The sequence below is a fragment of the Dipodomys merriami genome, unplaced genomic scaffold (assembly GCF_024711535.1).
Source record: "Dipodomys merriami isolate MVZ:Mamm:240054 unplaced genomic scaffold, mDipMer1.0.p SCAF_14, whole genome shotgun sequence".
NCBI classification, from domain to species: domain Eukaryota; kingdom Metazoa; phylum Chordata; class Mammalia; order Rodentia; family Heteromyidae; genus Dipodomys; species Dipodomys merriami.
Window position 1 is genome coordinate 26,821,854 of NW_027202715.1, and position 16,636 is coordinate 26,838,489.

The 16,636-nt window shown below is 37.3% G+C and overlaps 1 long non-coding RNA gene across 1 annotated transcript in view; it reads left to right on the plus strand.

Moving 5' to 3' along the window:
* The window catches only part of LOC138825769 (uncharacterized), a 143,387-nt gene that overhangs the window by 4,453 nt on the left and 122,298 nt on the right, over positions 1–16,636 (plus strand). The window lies entirely within an intron of this gene.

Below are 16,636 nucleotides of genomic sequence, written 5' to 3' on the forward strand. Positions count from 1 at the left end.
TAAATTATTTGTCTTGACTCAAGTCAAGTAAATCTGGACTTGTGAAGGCCAAATGTAATGCAGATGAAAGTATTTTATGAACTGAAAAGCACCTAACAAAATTAGGATATTGTTTTATTGTGGGACATTAAGACCCCATTAAAAATATTTAATCAGTTTTCTAATACAACATTCTGCTGGGCACCAATGTCTCACTGCTTTAATTATAACTACTAAGAAGACTGAGATCTGATGATTGATGTTGGAAGCCAGCCCATGCAGGAAAGTTTGTGAGATACAGATTTGTCCAATTAATCAGCAAAAAGCTAGAAGTGGAGCTTTGGCTCAAGTAAAGAGCTAACTTTGGGCAAAAAGCTAAGGGACAGCCTCCAGGCCCTCCTCAGTTCAAGCACCAGTACACACACACACACACACACACACACACACACACACACACACACACACACACACACACACACACACACACACACACACACACACACACACACACACACACACACACACACACCTGGAAATATTGTAGTAACCTCCTCAGTTCAAGCACCAGTCCACACACACACACACACACACACACACACACACACACACACACACACACACACCTGGAAATATTGTAGTAACCTGTAAATCACTAAGAGCTTCTGTATTTAGAATGCCATTCTAGTTTAGTATGCTGAAGCTTTTAAAAAGGAAGATGATTCAACATATACAAACCTATGAATATGACACAACACATTTAAGAAAAATCATATTCTTAGCAGCCACAAGAAAAGCTTTCAACCATATCTGACAACTTTTTATGATTAAAAAAATAGGTATCAGGGCTGAGAAGGTAGCTCAGTTTTAGAGTGTTTGCCTTGCATGCATGAGGCCCTGGGTTCGATTCCTCAGCACCACATAAGCGGAAAAAGTGAGAAGTGGCTCAAGTGGTAGAGCACTAGCCTTGAGCTGGAAAGCTGAGGGACAGCACCCAGGCCCAGAGTTAAGCCCCACGACTGGCAAAATAAATAAATAAATAAATAAATAAATAAATAAATAAATAAATAAATGTATCAAAGGAATGTTTCTCAACAAATCAAGACAATATATTACAAGCCCACAGATACCAAACTCAGCAGTGAGAAGTTGATACACATTACTAATATGTCTGTTCACATAGTACTAGTTATCTTAGCCAGAACAATAAAACAAGAAAAAGAAATAAAAGACATTCAAATTGGTAAAGAAGCTAAGTCTATTTACAAGTAATATGATCTTTACATTCAGAAAACTAAAGATTTCACCAAATAAAACCCTTAGAACTGGCTGGGAAGATGGCTCAGTGGTAGAGTGCTTGCCTTGCATGCCTGAGGCCCTGGGTTCGATTGATTCCTCAGCACCACATGAGCAAAATGAAAAAAGCCGGAAGTGGCGCTGTGGTTTAAGTGGTAGAGTGCTAGCCTTGTGCTGAAGAGCTGAGGGACAGCGCCCAGCCCAGAGTTCAGGCCCCACGACCAGACCCAAAAAAACAAAACAAAACAAAACCTCTTAGAACTAACACATTCAATAAATTTATACGCTACAAAGTCAGCATAGAAAAATTAGTTGTGCACATTATGAACAATCCAAAAAGAAAACCAATCTCAAATGCATCAAAAAGAATAAAATGCTTAGGAATAAATTGTAAAATATCTCTACAGTGAAAACTATAAAAATGTTGAAAGTATAGAAGACACAAATAAATGGATGATAGCCTTTGTTTATATATTGGAAAGTATTTTAAAAATGTCCACCGCAATCAATGTGATTCAATGCAATCTCCATGAAAATTCGAATGGTTTGTTAGGTACTGATGGTTCATACCTGTCATCCTACTACTCAGAAGACTGAAATCTGAGGATAGAGATTCAAAACCAGCTTGAGTAGAAAAGTCCAACAGATTTTATCTCCAAATTACCAGCAATAACTAGGAAAGAGGCATGACTCAAGTGATAAGAGTGCCAGATATGAACAGAACAAGTTGAGGTACTGGGGTCAAGCTCTGGTCAGAGCACAAAACATAAAATTCCAATGTTTTTTTCCTCACAGAAATTGGAAAACAAATCTCTAAAATTCATATGAAATCATTAAAAAAATCCCAAAGAGCAATACTGACCAACAAGAACAAAGCTAAAAACATCATAGTTTCTAATTTCAAGCTACACTAAAACAAACCATAGTGTTCTAAACTCTGGTATTGGCGTAAAAACCAATGCATACACAGAAAAATATCCAGTTGTCTTACAAAAGTGCCAAGAATATATAATTAGAAAAGGAGAGACTAAGAAAAATATGATGTCCATGTACAAAGAAAATGAAATAGGACTTTCTCTTATACACAAAAATCAGCTCCAAATGGACCCATGATTTAAACATGAAACCATAAAATTAGGAAAATATATGGAAGATGACATGGATCTTAGCAATGAATTTTAAATCTGGCACTCAAAATACAGGCAACAAAAACAAACAGAAAAGATATCAAAATTTCTGCAAGAAAATGAAACAACAATAAAAAGGCACCATACAGAATGGGAGAAAATATTTATAAATCATATAGCTGAAAAAGGGTTAGTATATAATAACTCATATACCTCAATAGCAAAATGCACATAACTCAATTAAAAAGTAAGCAAACAACCTGATAAACATTTTTTCCCAAAGAAGAAATACAAGTTTCCAACAAATAAGATGCTCAATTTCACCAATCATCAGGGAAATAAAACTACAATAAATTAGCATCTCATGTTTGTTAGAATGACAATGATCAAAAACCAAAGATAAACTGGCAAGAAAATACAAGAATGTCAATTGGTATGGAGGTACCCCCAAATGTTAAAAGCCAAACTACAGTATAATACAGAAATCCAACTACTGGATATATACCTTCACCTTTTTAAAAGGAATACTGTTGTTTTTATCAACATGGATGGATCATGAGGACATTATACTAAATAAAATAAGCTGGACAATGAAAGATAAATATAACATGATTTAATTTATGTGGAATTTTTTCTAAGAAAAAAATATTAGGGACTGCGAAGTAGAGGAAAAGGGGATGTATTTGTCAAAGTGATGAAGTCTTGGGCTAGGTATAGTAGCTCAGACCTATAATTGTAGCTGCTTGGGAGGTGAAGACATAATTCAAAGATAGTCTGGCAAAATAGTTCACAAAACCACATCCTAGTGAATAAACTAGCTGTACATGTCTATAATCCCAGCCACTCCAGAGATGAAAGTAATAAACTATGAAAAGCTGGAGACATGGCTTAAGTGCTTGAGCACTTGATTTCAAACTCCAGTACTACATCTCTCTCTTGTCTCTATCTGTCTCTGTCTCTGTCTCTGTCTCTGTCTCTGTCTCTGTCTCTGTCTCTGTCTCTCTCTCTCTCTCTCTCTCTCACACACACACACACACACAATTTCAGTCTTCAGTTGTGTGATAAATGAGTATTGGAGACCTAATGTGTACTTAATAAGTATGCTATGCTTGGAATTTCCTAAGACTGCAGAGCACAAATGCTCTACCGTCTTAGCAGATGCTAAAATAAGATCTTAACATACAAAAGATAACTCTGTGAGGTAATGTCTGTGTTAATTAGCATGACTTTGGTAATCACAATATATGCTTTTTTTTTGTCAGTTGTGGGAATTGAACTCAGGGCTTGGGTGCAGTACCTGAGCCTTTTTGTGCTGAAGGCTAGTGCTCTATCACAGCACCACTTCCAGTTTTTGAGTGATTAATTGGAGATGAATCTCACAGGGACTTTTAGCCTGGGATGTGTTTTAACTGATCCTCAGATCTCAGCCTCCTGAGTAGTTAGGATTACAGGCATGAGCCACCAGTGCCTGGCAATATATACATTTTTATATATGTACACATACACATATGTGTATGTGTAAATATTATATACAGAAACATATAGATTTATATATATATGATATTGTATATCCAAAACATTTGTTTATCATAGTTTATTAGAAATGGATTGTTTTAAAGTTTAAAAATGAAAGTATCTTACCCTTTTGTTCCAGGGAGAAGAAAAAGGTTGGAGTTTCACATTTGTTCTTATTTTTACTTTTCAGCTGATCTCAGTAGAACTTAACTTCTTCTCTATCCCTTACATGTGCTTCCTTTTCCTTGTGTCTTACCACAGAATACATTTATCATCCTGCTTTTTTCACCTCTAGCATCTTCAATCTTTCTCTTTTCCTTGACTCTTCTTTCTTTTTATGCCATCAAGTCTCTGATCTTAAAAATGATGTTACTTAAACATGTCTTATCCAGTTTTCTAATATCTGTTCTACTATGAAGAAGGAACTAATTATAAATTGTGAACTGCTATAAAGGATAGCTATAGCATTTATTTACTTCTAAACATTATACAATATAATCACCATCATTTAGATTTGGTAGGATTTTATTATCATCAAATATAAAGACTTTATTATCTACGTCTTGTTTGATACTTTAGCAGGTTGTTTCTGATAAGTATTTGTATTGCTGAATTCTCTATCTCTTCTTACTTGTCAATTAATGCTCATCAACTCTAGCATCTATGTTGCTTTTTGAGGTTAGCTGTTCTTGAAAGTTCAACCTTGACATTAAGTTCTTGTCTGTTTAAAGCTACATTATTTGGGAATTCATTCATTCTCATGAATTTTAATTAATCTCTTTTTTTCTTTTTGTCAGTCAGGAGGCTTGAACTCAAGGCCTGAGTGCTGCCCCTGAGCTTTACTTCTGGTTTTTGAGTGGATAATTGGAGATGAGTGTCACAGACTTTTCTGATTGGGCTGGCTTCAAACTGTGATCCTCAGATCTCAGCCTCCTGAGTAGCTAGGATTACAGGCATAAGCCACCGAAGCTTGGCTAGTGAATAGCTTCTTAATATTTAGACATTTCTACTTTTATTTTCAGATTCTATTTTAAGCCCCCAAATCTAAACAGAAGCCATTTCTCTATTTCCTTTCTAATTAATCAGTTTACCCTCAAATTGATTTATTTTTCTAATTTTTCCAGTGATACTCACTAGAAGCAACATCCAATTAGATACCATTATCTCCAAAAGCCATCTTTATTCTCTTTAAAGCAAACAGCAAAACTATTTCAATTTCGTAGTATTTCATAAATACATGGGTTTTCCTGATTTAGTAGTAGTACTGCTCTAGTAAATGCTCATTATTCTAACAAAATTATAGAAATTATCATATTTTTTACCTCTCTTGTTTAATCTATGCTACTACTAAAATCAATACATTGTTTCTTAACCAGAAGATGCTTAATAAATTACAATGACTTCCTATTTTTGTTCTCAGTTAATGCAAAGCTAACTAAACCTTTTAAGCAGGCATATGACAATTTCAAAGTTGCTTTATAAGATTAATCTCTGTGTGTTTCATTAGATGAATGGAATAAAAAGAGATTAAAATTTAGGAGCTAGAGTTCAGGCAAGAAACCATAAGATATTACTGACTAGGTAAGTATAATTAGGGGTAGAAAACAAAGTGGATTGAGAGAGTATTGTTAAACTATTGTGTTTCTGAGATTGTGCAAACAATTTCAGAAAGAGAAGTCCTTAACTATTTTGTACTATAAAATACTATGCACTCTTACAATACTGATATTTATATGCTATTAACACCAGTGCCATTCAGCACAACATCATAAAGTAGACAAAGAAAAATGTGTATACACTTTCGCAATGCATAAAATCCAATAGTTATTTTCGAATAATATATAAGTAGATCATCCTTAAGAACTAAATAAAATTTTTTAGTTGTTGCTATTCCAAATTTGTGAATAAATAAAGCTAAACAAAACAGCTCTCAGAATATCCTATCTTTATATATCCTCTGCTGGCACTGTCAAAACTTAAAAGGAGTTTGTTAGGAGGAAGAAATCACAGGAAAAAATGGAAAAGAAGAAATTTCTCTGTAGACAAAATCATTGTTTTGTACCTCTTCTCCTCTCTAGTTTTTCTCTTTGTATTGCAGAAGAACATTCTTGGAATATACTCATGCTTAAGACTTTGTAAAGGAATTTTGCTAACACAATCTGAATGATAAGCAAAGTTGTAAGTATATAGTCACAATTAATTTGCATGACATTTGATAGTTATTCCTTTCACAGATGTATCTGTCTAGCTTCGAGTTTTTATTTGACTAAAAAATCAAATTCTCTTCATTTTTTACATTACTGATAAATAAGTCCTTTAGTGATTTCTCCTTGAACTCCATACAAAGCTGTTCCCCTGAAGTCCTGACTTAGTGTCTCTTGCATATAACCATAGGAATGTCCAAATGAGTGAACCTTTCTTTTTTTTTTTAATTTAATTTTATTTTATTTGAGAACATACTGTACAGAGGGGCTACAATTACATGGGCAGGATAATGCATACATTTCTTACCAAGCATTGCAGCCTCCTCCTTTGTTTACCCTTCACCTCCCTTCCCAGCCTCCCCCCTCCCCCCACCTAATTATACCCCCCTCCCCCCCCCCACCGACATTGTAAAGCTGGTTTTGACATGACATTTTGTACTTCTCATTGTTGCAACAGGTCCACCTGAATCCTTAAACGACTTGTTTGTCCCCATCTCCTCCACATGTTATACTGACATCAAATATAGTGAAAGCGGGGGTTACACTGTGGGGGAGGGACATACAAAGCAACAAAGAAATAATCTTATAAATGCATTAGAAACACATGCATGAAAGAAACGAAAATATTAAAATACATATTTAAGGGTTCATTTTCCTAACATCACTTATCTGACCTTTTCGGCTTGACTCATACCTATACTAGATATTGCAAATAAGGGAAACCATGGGACCTATGCTTCTTTGGGCCTGGCTTACTTCACTTAATATAATTTTTTCCAAACCTTTCCATTTCCTAACAAATGGGGAAATGTCATTCTTTCTGATGGAGGCATAGAATTCCATTGTGTATATATACCACATTTTCTTGATCCATTCATCTACTGAGGGGCATCTGGGTTGGTTCCATATCTTAGCTATGGTAAATAATGCTGCAATAAACATAGTTGTGCTGGTAGCTTTAGTGTGGTCTTGTTTGTAAACATTTGGGTAAATGCCCAAAAGTGGGATTGCTGGATCATAGGGGAGATCTATGTGAAGTCTTTTGAGGAACCTCCATACTGCTTTCCAAAGTGGTTGAACAAGTTTACATTCCCACCAACAATGAAGTAAGGTTCCTTTCTGTCCACATCCCCTCCAGCATCTGTTGTTGTTAGAGTTCTTGATTTTTGCTGTTCTAACTGGAGTGAGGTGATATCTCAATGTTGTTTTGATTTGCATTTCTTTTATGGCTAGGGATGTTGAACATTTCTTCATGTGTCTATTGGCCATCCTTCTTTCTTCTTCAGAGAAGCTTCTCTTTAAGTCTTTCGCCCACTTATTTATTGGACAGTTGTTTCTTTGAGGGTTTGTTGTTGGGTGGTTTAATTTTTTGAGTTCCAAGTATATTTTAGATATGAGACCCTTGTCCGTTGTATGGCTAGTAAAGATCTTCTCCCAATCCGTGGGCTTTCTATTGATCTTGCTAGCTATGTCATTTGCCCTGCAGAAGCTCTGCAATCTTATGCAATCCCATTTGTCCAACCTTTTTTTGATTTGTTGTGCTTCCGGGTCTCTATTCAGAAAATTTCGGCCTGAGCCAAGGAGACCTAGGGTTTCTCCTATTCCATCCTGTAATGTTTTCAGAGTGTCTGCTTTGAGTTCAAGGTCTTTGATCCATTTGGAGTTGATTCTGGTGCAGGGTGATATATAAGGATCTAGCTTTAGTTTTCTACATGTAGTTAACCAATTTTGCCAGCACCATTTACTGAAGAGGCTGTCTTTCTTCCATTCTATTGTTTTAGCTTCCTTATCGAAGATTAGATGGCTATAGGTCTGTAGGTTCATTTCTGGGTTTTCAATTCTATTCCATTGGTCCTGAGGTCTGTTCTTATGCCAATACCAAGCTGTTTTGATTACTATGGCTTTATAGTAGAGTTAGAAATTTGGTATTGATATTCCTCCAGCAGTGTTCTTTCCGTTGAGGAGCGTTTTTGCTATTCGGGGTCTTTTATTGTTCCATATGAATTTTTGGATTGCCTCTTCTATTTCCTTGAAGAATGAGGGTGGAATTTTGATAGGTATCGCGTTGAATTTGTAGATAGCCTTGGGAAGTATTGCCATTTTCACGATGTTAATCTTGCCAATCCAGGAGCATGGGAGGTTTTGCCATTTTTTAAGTTCTGTGTTGATTTCCTTTTTCAAGATTTTAAAGTTTTCATCATAGAGGTCCTTCACTTCTTTGGTTAAGTTAATTCCTAGGTATTTTTTTTTTGTGGGGCTATTACAAATGGAGTTGCTTTCCTAATTTCAGCCACACTTTTCTCAATGTTGGCATATAGAAAAGCCATTGATTTTGGGGGGTTAATTTTATAACCTGCTACTTTGCCAAAGTTTTGAATCAGCTTGAGTAATTTGGGAGTGGAGTCTATGGGATTCTTTAAATACAAGATCATGTCATCTGCAAAGAGGGAGAGTTTTATTTCTTCTTTCCCTATTTGGATCCCCTTTATGTCTGCATCTTGTCTTATTGCTGTAGCTAAGCATTCTAATACTAGATTGAAGAGAAGTGGATAGAGTGGGCATCCTTGTCTTGTTCCTGAGTTAAGAGGAAATGGCTTTAGTTTTTCACCATTGAGTATAATGCTGGCTGTAGGTTTGTCATATACAGCCTTTATTGTATTGAGGAATGATCCATGGATTCCTAATTTTTCCAGAACCTTCATCATAAAGGGGTGTTGGATCTTGTCAAATGCTTTTTCTGCATCTATTGAGATAACCATGTGGTTCTTATTCTTGCTCCTGTTGATGTGATGAATAATATTAATTGATTTGCGTATATTGAACCAGCTTTGCATCCCTGAAATGAATCCTGTTTGATCATGGTGTATGATTTTTTGGATGAATTGTTGAAGTCGATTGGCCAAAATTTTGTTGAGAAGTTTTGCATCAATGTTCATCAAAGAAATGGGTCTATAGTTCTCTTTCTTTGATGAGTCCCTGCCTGGTTTTGGGATGAGGGTTATGATGGCTTCATAGAATGTGTTCGGTAGTGAGCTTTCTCTTTCAATTTCATTGAAGAGTTGGAAGAGTATTGGTGTGAGCTCTGCTTTGAAGGCCTTGTAAAATTCCGCTGTAAAACCATCTGGTCCTGGACTTTTTTTAGCTGGGAGATCTCTTATTGCTGTTTCTATTTCAATGCTTGATATGGGCCTGTTAAGCTGGTTTAACTCATCTTGGTTTAGTTTTGGCAAGTCAATATTTGCTAGGAAAAGGTCCATTTCTGTCAAGTTCTCAAACTTATTAGCATAAAGTTTTGAGAAGTATTCCCTTATAATGTTCTGAATCTTGGTTGTTTCCGTGGTGATGTTTCCATTCTCATCTCTGAGTTTATTAATTTGGGTGTGTTCTCTCCTTTTTCTGATAAGGTTTGCTAAGGGTCTGTCAATTTTGTTAAGTTTTTCAAAGAACCAACTCTTTGTTTTGTTGATTCTTTCTATAGTTTTTTTGGATTCTAATTCATTTAATTCTGATTTAATTTTGATTATTTCTTTCCGTCTACTGGATTGGGGTTTATCTTGCTGCTCTTTTTCAAGGAGGTTTAGATGTGTCATTAAATTGTTAGTTTCCGATCTCTCCAATTTGTTGATGTAGGAGCTCAGAGCTATAAACTTGCCTCTGAGTACTGCCTTTGCTGTGTCCCAGAGGAGCTGGTAATTTGTGTGTTCATTTTTGTTGAATAGCATGAACATTTGAATTTCCTTTCTAATCTCTTCCATGACCCACTCATGATTCAGCAGTGTGTTGTTCAGCCTCCATGTGATACCGGACTTTCTTTGGTGGCTTTTGGTGTTGAGTTCTAATTTTATTCCCTTGTGGTCAGAGAGAATGCAAGGTATAACTTCAATGTTTCTGAATTTAGACAAGTTTGCTTTGTGGCCTAAAATGTGGTCTATTTTAGACCACTTAGAAGAACGTGTATTCTGATGCTGCTGGGTGAAATGTTCAGTAAATGTCTGTTAAGTCTAGTTGATCTATGCAGCTGTTTAGATCTGCGGTTTCTCTGTTGAGTTTTTGCCGAGTTGATCTATCTAGTGGGGAGAGTGGTGTGTTAAAATCCCCAACAATTAATGTCTTTGGATCTATATGGGATTTGAGGGAAAGTAGTGTTTCTTTGATAAATTTGGGTGCTCCATTGTTTGGCGAATAGATATTTAGAATTGTAATATCCTCCTGAAGGAGAGATCCTTTAATTAGTATGTAGCGACCTTCTTTATCTCTTCTCACGAATTTTAATTTGAAGTCTATTTTATCTGATACTAGGATTGCAACTCCCGCCTGTTTATGAGGGCTGTTTGCTTGGTAGATTTTGTTCCAGCCTTTAACCTTGAAAATGTGTTTGTTTTTACGGGCAAGATGTGACTCCTGCAGGCAGCAGATAGAAGGGTCTTGTTTTTTAATCCAACTAGACAGTGTATGTTGCTTAATTGGAGAGTTCAGTCCGTTAACGTTAAGAGATAGGACTGAGAGGTATTTGGGAGTTCCTGCCATGTTATCCACCTTCTTGGGGGCTGCGAAAACTGGGTTCTTCCTAAGGTTCTTGGATTCTCAGTTTGGGTGCAGTTTCTTGGCCTTTGTTGCGGTCTTGTTGGTTTTCTATGTGTAGGACATCTTTAAGAATCTTTTGTAGGGCTGGTTTGGTGGAGATGTATTGTTTCAATTTTTCTTTGCTATGGAAGGTTTTTATTTGGCCTTCAGTTATGAAGGAGAGTTTAGCTGGGTACAGTATTCTTGGTTGATAGTTGTTTGTTTTTAGGACATGGCATACGTCATTCCAGGCTCTTCTTGCTTTGATTGTCTCTGCTGAGAAATCTGAGGTAATTCTAATTGGTTTCCCTTCATAGGTGATTACCCTTTTCTCCTTGACAGCTTTAAGGATCTTTTCCTTGGTCTGGGTTGATCCTGTGTGGATTATAATGTGACAGTGGGATGTCCTATTCTGGTCTGGTCTATTTGGGGTTCTAAAAGCTTCTTGTATCTGAATAGGCCTATCTTTTTGTATGTTTGGGAAGTTCTCTGCTAGGATCCTGTTAAACAAATTTCCTAGACCATTAACTTCTGTTTCTAGGTGCTCCTCTACACCCATTATCCTTAGATTGGGCCTTCTGATGGTGTCTTCCAGGTGTTGGATAGACCTATCATATTTCTTGGACTTGTCTTGGATGGTTGTATGTTCTTTCTCTATAATATCTAGGCTGTCTTCAATCCCTGAGATTCGATCTTCTGCATGGTCTAACCTGCTGTCAAGACTCTCTACTTTGTTTTTTTTTTTTTTATCTCTTTTCCTTCTAATTGGTCAGCTTTGATGGCTTCAAGTTCTTTGTTGAAGCTCTGTTTTAGGTCTTGTATGAATTTCTTTACTTCCTTAATTTGGTGTTCAGTGTTTGTTCTCAAATCACTTAGTTGATTGGTTATGGTTTCTTTGGACTCCCATTCCTTCTGTTGGGTTCCATTCAGCATTCCCTTTGTGGTCTCCCTGACTTCCTTCAGCTCTTTGTTAATGGATTCCATGAATGCCTTTAGTGATCTTTGTGTATTCTCTACCTGGTCTCTCAATTCCTGTATTACTCTTTGATTAGCTTCCTCCTGTCTGTGGGATTCCTGCAGATCTCTTTCTTCCCGTTCGTGGGATTCCTGCAGTTCTCTTTGAGTGTTCTCTGCCTGCTCACGCCATTCCTCCCTTTCTCTTTGAGTATTCTCATGTTGTTCACGCAAATCCTGTATCAGTTTTTGAGTAGCTTCCTCACGCTTATGATATTCCTGTATAAACTTCTGGGATGCCTCCTCTCTCTCCCTATCACGCTCATACAGAGTCCTTTGTACATTGTCAAACTTCTCATTTATCATGTTTGCTATTAGTGTTTGTAGAGCTATTTGGGAACTCTCCTCTGGATTATTCTTTATCTGTTCTAATCCCTGATTATCAAGATTGGGAATTGAGATACCCGAATTTGCCATTTTTCTTGTGTTTTTCCGGCTTACTCGACCCATTTGAGATGAAGATTGCACCAGTTTTGTGCTAGAACACTATCTTAAGGCAACCATCAACCAAAGTTTGCGTTTGTACAGTCAATAGTCTACAGATACAATCTAGTTCAACAGATACATCTATTCAACATCAAACAACTATATGTTAAAGGACTTCGAACCACAGAAAAGAATTTGGAAAATCAGAAATTATTAGGATTAGGGAGAGATGTGGGTAAAAAATAGGAATAGATTGGTGTGGGGAGGCACAGGGAGAGTTAACTATGTCCTAATCACAATGCAGGAAATGGGTTGGATAGGATGCAAGTAGAGAGAGAGAGAAAAAGAAGAGATGGAAAGGGGAATGAAGAGAGACCAGAAAAAAAATAGAAACGTAAAAATTAATGTTATTATAGAGGTTAAAAGACCGTCTATTTAGAGAGGAATGTAAATTTGTTCAGAGAAGGGGAGCGACATAGAGGAGATGTGAAAAACTTTAAGGATGGGAAAGGGAGAAGAAAAGATCAGAAGTTCAGTAGAGCTAGACAAAAAACAAAAAGATAATTAAGAAAGAAAGAAAAAGAGAAAGAAGACAAGAAAAGAAAGGAAAACGCTCATTCACATATTCCTAAAATAAAAATTATAAGATGAGAAAAAAAAAGTTACTGGAAAACAATTATTTTTTCAGAAGAGGCAAAAATTAAAGATTAATAAAAGTTTTAGAAGGGAAAAAATTTATATATATATATATATATATATATATATATATATATATATATATGGTAACAAAAAACAAAAAACAAGCAAAAAAAAGAAAAGAAGAAGAAGAAGAAGAAGAAGAAAAAAGAAAAAAAAGTCTTTTGATTTTTTTTTTGGGGGGGGGAGGAGTGGGAAGAATCCTGTATCTCCCTTTTGTCTGTAACCAGTTTCTTGTTGGAGTGTCTGGCCAGCTTGAGGTCCTGTGGCTTGATTGGTTTCTTAAGTCGTTTGGTTGGAAGAGGCAGAAAAATGCTCTGCTTTACCCAAGATTTTGAGATCCCCCTCCCAGGTTAGTTTTCTGGGAGGGTGATCTGCTTTGAGAATCACAAAAGAGGGGGATGTGGTGATGAGGCTAGGTTCTGGGTAGAGTTGAGGCCTTTCAACAAACAGTAGCTTTTCCCTGGGGCTATTTTGTGATAAAGCTCACAGCGCCCAGCCTGGAGCCATTCTCAGGGTTTCTGTTTTTCAATTGATTGTGGTGGCTGCTAGAGGGAGGGGCAGCCTCTGGCTCTGGTTACCCAGTGAGGCAAGGCACTCCAATGGCTGGTGCCTGAGCTGGGTGACTTTTCCCTGGATGGAGCTGAGTCTGGCAGGTCACTTCGCCGTTAAGTTCTTGTGACCTGCTAAATGACTCGTTTTATTCCAAGGCCTGAGCTGGAGCTAGCAGCTCCTCCGAGCTTTGTCGGTATCCAAGATGGAGATCACCGGTGCTGGGGGGGGAAGGGTGGCCTTCCCTCCTCTGCTCCCTGAGAACGAGTGAGGACGTCGGGCTTGTACTCACGCCGAGTCTTGGATCCTGGGTCGTCTCTGGTCTGCAAACAGCAGGATGAAGATGTCCGTTCCTTGTCGGTTCTTGTTGGTGTTGAGTAGAATCCGCTCGTCCGCTGCGTCTGGCTCCTTTGTCCCGGACTCTCTGTGTCTCAGGTATGACCCCGCGGCGGTGGTCGCTGCCGTGACCCTGCCGCGGCAGCGGCAGCTGATGTGTTTCCTTGGCTTCCCCTCTCTTGTCTAACTCTCTGTCCTGTGATGGCACACTTGGTGTGATTCTCTGGCTTAGGACTGTTCACTGGAACTCTAAAACTGCTTTCTATGCGAGAGCTTGTTCAGATTCCAGCTTCTCCTCTGCCATCTTCCCAGAACTCGTCGAGTGAACCTTTCTTAAGGATGGTTTTAGCTTAGTAGGATTAGTGACTTTTATACTAATGAGCACATTTTAGTTTCCAACATTCTTTTTATTTATTAATTTTCAATTTTTTTGTGATTAAGTGGTTACATAATTTCCCAAATTTCACAGTATTGTGGGATAGTGATGCTCAGTTAAAGTCACATACACATTCTAACTTTCCTGGAGCAAATTGTCTATCACAGTCTATAACATTTATGAGGTCTATGAGCTTTGCAATACAATTATTTCTTCCACATTGGGTGATATGTACATTTCTTTTGTTTAGCATAGCATCAGCTCTTCCCTCTTTCCCATCCTCCCATCGCTGCCATTGAGTTGCTTAGTTAATTTTGGTCAATGTCCAGTGCAGCTGGACGCTGTTACATGTTTTTTCCTGATTCCCTCTAGTTCTGTGTTATCTTCCTGATTCCCCGCTCCCCAGTGTACACATATATACCATACATGTGATCAGCAGCATGGGGTTATTTAGTAGTGATTCTACTAGATGAGTGGAAGTCCTTTGTTTCTTAAGTCCTATTAATTTTGTCGTATCACTTAACACTTTGGATTTAACATCCACTTATCAGGGAGACCATGTACCGTTTGTCTCTTTGCTCTTGGTTTACCTTGCTCAACATGATTTCTTCTAGCTCTATCCATTTCCCTGCAAATGCCATTATTTTGTCATTTCTAATGGCTGCATAATTTTCCATTGTGTATAGATACCACAGTTTTTGGATCCATTCATCTGTGGTGGGACATTTGGGTTGTTTCCATATCCTGGCTATTGTGAACAGTGCTGCAATAAACATGGAAGTTCATGTGCCCTTGTATACTGGTTCCTGTTGTTCAGGATAGATGCCTAGAAGTGGTATGAGTGGGTCATAAGGGAGGTCAATATTTAGCTTTCTGAGGACCCTCCAGACTGCTTTCCAAAGTGGATGTGTAAGTGTACATTCCCACCAGCAGTGTAATATGGTTCCTCTTTCTCCTCATCCCCTCCAGTATTTGTCATTGTCTGACGTGAGGATGTGGGACATTCTGACTGGGGTATTTCAGGGTTGTCTTTATTTGCATTTCCTTCACAACCAGGGATGGTGAACATTTCCTCATGTGTTTCTTTGCCATTTTTATTTCTTCATTTGAGAAGTCCCTCTTTAGTTCCCTTGCCCATTTAGTAATTGGTTTGTTAGGTTTAGGAGGGATTAGTTTCTTGAGTTCCCTTTATACTGGATATTAACTCCTTGTCTGATATATTGCTGGTAAATATTGTCTTTGTAAATTGTCTTTCTATCTTGGTTGCGATAGATTTAGCTGTGCAGAAGCTTTTTATTTTAAGGTAGCCCCATTTGTAGAGTCTCTCTCCAATTTGTTGTGACCCTGGGACTCTGTTCAGGAAGTTCCTTCCTGTGCCTATAAGTTCAAGTGTCTCTTCTACTCTGTCTTGCTGTAGTTTCAGAGATCCAGATTTAGTGTTAAGGTCTTTAATCCATTTTGAGTTGATGTTGGTGCATGGTGATAGGCTGGGGTCCACTTTTAGTCTTCTGCATGTGGCTGCCCAGTTTTCCCAGCACCAATGGTTGAAGAGGCTGTGTTTCTTCCATTGTATATCTTTGGCTCCTTTGTCAAATATCAGCTGACTATAGGCCTGTGGATTTATTTCTGGATCTTCTATTCTATTCCATTGGTCTTCGGGTCTGTTTTTGTGCCAATACCATGCTGTCTTTGTTGTTATGGCTCTATAGTAGAGTTCCAACATTCTTTTTAAACTCAAACAAATTTCCATAGGATCTTTAAAAGTTTCTCATTTTTCTGAGCATTCTGCAAAACTGTTTTCAAAGTGTATTGTAACATCAGTGATACAACTAACATCTGCCATTCACTTATTGATATGAAAAGAAAGACTAATATAGTCAGATCTTGCCTGAAACTTTCTCTGTAATGCTTATATAAATAAAGCTACCATGTTTCAGTCACTTGAAGTTAACTTACTTTCCAAACCATATCTAAAGTAGTCCTGCCCTAAGATCCATAAGGAGCAAGGTTGTGTGATTGAAGATTTATTGTGGAGGTTACTTAGTTAATAGCACCTATTTAAAGATTCAGTACTGAGTGCGTATGTGTTGGTTGTGTGTAGTATGTGTCAATATACAGGAAGTCAATAAACATTGACTGTTAGGTTTTCTGTGATGACACAATGATTTTTTTGCCTGCCTTTCTCTCTACTCTCAGTTTTTGCTGTTATCTTAGAATGGAGATAAATGGAGTTACTTCTGGTTAACTATGCTTAGTGGGGAGAAAAGGTATAAAAAATATTAACTCAGTAGCTATTCATAGAAGGGGCCTAATAAATGGAAATAGTGAAGGCTATGTAGACATGATTATCACCTTCTACTGTTAACAAGAAATTCCATTTTTTGGGGAAGCATTAATGAGATTATTGTACCAATGTGTTCGTATACACTGTATAATATTCCTAAATATTTCAAATGTTCTCAATATTAGATTTACTTTTACCCCTGTCTTTCCTCAATATGAAATTTACCACAATAGCTAAGCCACATTGTCAATATGTCTAAAAACTTTAAAAC